Here is a 2,666-nt window from a genome sequence, read left to right on the forward strand (position 1 = left end):
GAATGACTGCATATGTTCAATAATATATCAGTTTCATCGGCCGCCATCGTACAGGCACATATAACGATAAATCATTTGGGGAACTTCCTGAATCCTAGCCAAGTTGTAGACAATAAAAGATCCTGCTTGTAAAGGCAGCTATAAAAGTTAATTTCATACAGGTTCCCCTGCATACATGCTACGGTTCAGTTCCAAACAGATGTGATCTTGGAACGGCAATGGAAAATGGCATGAAGCGTTTTCGCTAACTTTCCGTATGGGGAGATCCAAATACTTGGTGTAACCTTTGGTCATTAGCACACTGCTGCAGGTATGAAAAATGAATTCTTCAAGCTTTTCTAATGCCCAAGGTACTGTTGTTTCCAGTCGGAGTTATTCCTCCACATTGGAAAAATTATCCAGCCAGACATGCAGAGACTGAGAAAACCCTCACAGAGAAAAATAACAAAGGCAAGGGCCAATATTTGGGGCTGCATCCTGAAAGAATCTTTGAAACAAAAAGTTGGCTTGCTTCCTTTCTCTCTTTTTGTCAGTTGATGTCCTTGCAAATAGCTGCCAAGGCCACTAGCCTCTCCGCTCGCCCAGGGAGTGGACAAGGAGAGAAGATTTGGAGGAAAGGAAAGGGTTAGACATAAGCAGCAGAACCCAGTTACAGGCATTGATTAAAAATACTTCTGTTGTTTATACGTCACACCCTGTCCTTGCTCACTAAGTTCACTATAATCTCTTTCTCTGCCCCTGCTGAGGACCACTCTTCACCATCATTCATTCCCAAGTCTACATATATGGCTAAAACAATGTGTCTCCTGATTTTAAATAATAGTTGGGTTCTTGGGGCGCCATGTGTTAGTCTGAATTTTTGTAACTTGAGCCATTCTCCATGCACTCGAAGAGCTCTCTATTAAAAGGTTCTCTGGAATCGATTTGCAACAATAATGATCAATCTTTCACTGTATCTATTGTTGGAATGGGGATTTTTAAAATATGGTGAAGATATGCCCTCTCTACCAAAGCCCTGCTGAGCTTGAGAGTGCAGAGCATAGCAGGAGTCCCAGAAATTGTGGGACAATTACGTGTTGAGCTGACAAACAAATGAATGACTTAACAAATGAATCATGCGTTTGTAATTAATTAAAGGCAATCTAGACATTAAGATGCTCCATGCCAAAAAAAAAAAAAAAAAAGTGAATTGATACTGTTATGTGATGGATATTTATAGCATCTATATAATGACATCTTCTACCACTAGAATGGTTTAAAATTACAAATTACACTTTAGATCCATTACAGGCATACCTTATTTTATTGCGCTTCATTTTATTGCACTTTGCAGATACTGTGTTTTTTTTACACATTAAAGGTTTACAGCAAACCTGCATCAGGCAGGTGCCATTTTCCTAACAGCATGTGCTCACTTTGTGTCTATATGTCACATTTTGGTAATACTCATATTACTTCAAACTTTGTCATAATGCTATCGCACACTTAATAGACTACAGTATAGTGTAAACATAACTTTTATATGCACTGGAAAATCAAACAATACATGTAACTCACTTTATTGCAATATTGGCTTTATTGCAGTGGTCTGGAGCTGAACCCACAATATCTCCGAAGTATGCCTGTATTTTAAAAGAAATTAGGGGGTGGGGTGTGCATGTATATGTATGAGGGATTCTTATTCTTACTTTCTAGTTCAGGAAATGGAGGCTCAGTGACATTAAATGACAACCCCAAAGAGGAAAAAGGATACAAACACTGAGGTTCAGGAATATGACCGGAAAGAATATGAGACCAGGAGTCAGAACACAATTCCAGGGGTCCCACTTCAGTGCATTCTGGCACTGTGCTCCGGGGTGATGCTCGCAGAGAAGACAATGGCAGATAGAATCCCCATACCAGCTCTGTCACTGGTCCGCTGTGGCTTTGGCAAATCACTGTAACTCCCTGGACCTCCCTTTTTTCACCTTTAAAAGTGAGAGGGGTAGACTACAAAATGAGCCCTTAAGGTCTCTTCCAAAGCTGACAATTTATGTTGGTCCTGTGGATGAAAGTGCTGGAGATGAACTGTAGTTCTTGGCCAAAGGCTTTGGAAATGTGCTTTGGGAGTCTTGGGTTGATGTTTTATCCCAAGTACATTGCACTTTCAAGAAGGTAGCACATGAGGCCTGAGAACCAGAAGGTATTTGCCCAGGTGAGAGAGAGAACAGAACTCAGGGCAGGCAAATCAGAGACAAAAAGTAAGGTCATTTTATGAACCTGTGTACAACCTTCAGGTGGTCTCTCCTGGGGTTGGTTCTCCATTTATTGGTAAGTTTTCTTACAAATAAATTCATAAGGTTTTCTTACCAACCAAGAGCATAAGGTTTTGCTGCATCAAGTAGGCAAGAAAATTAATATCTGGACTGTGACTAGCCTGATCCTCACCTGACGGACTAAGCAGGCTGTGATGTCCCTCCCTAGATTTCTACAACCTCCACTCTCCCACCATAGCTGGAAGGATTCTCACATCTCATTTTATTGCCTCATATACTCCCCTCCCACCTCTTCTGCCATGTGCAATTCAGAACATAGCAGATCTGCACTGGCAGTCTGTCAATCTAATATTAAAGGTCCCAACCATTTAAATTGTGGTCTGTGACATTCAGTAGAAGTAGGACTGGACT

The sequence above is a fragment of the Orycteropus afer genome, unplaced genomic scaffold, assembly GCF_000298275.1.
Source record: "Orycteropus afer afer isolate SDZICR_OR568_19922 unplaced genomic scaffold, OryAfe1.0 scaffold00012, whole genome shotgun sequence".
Taxonomy (NCBI): domain Eukaryota; kingdom Metazoa; phylum Chordata; class Mammalia; order Tubulidentata; family Orycteropodidae; genus Orycteropus; species Orycteropus afer.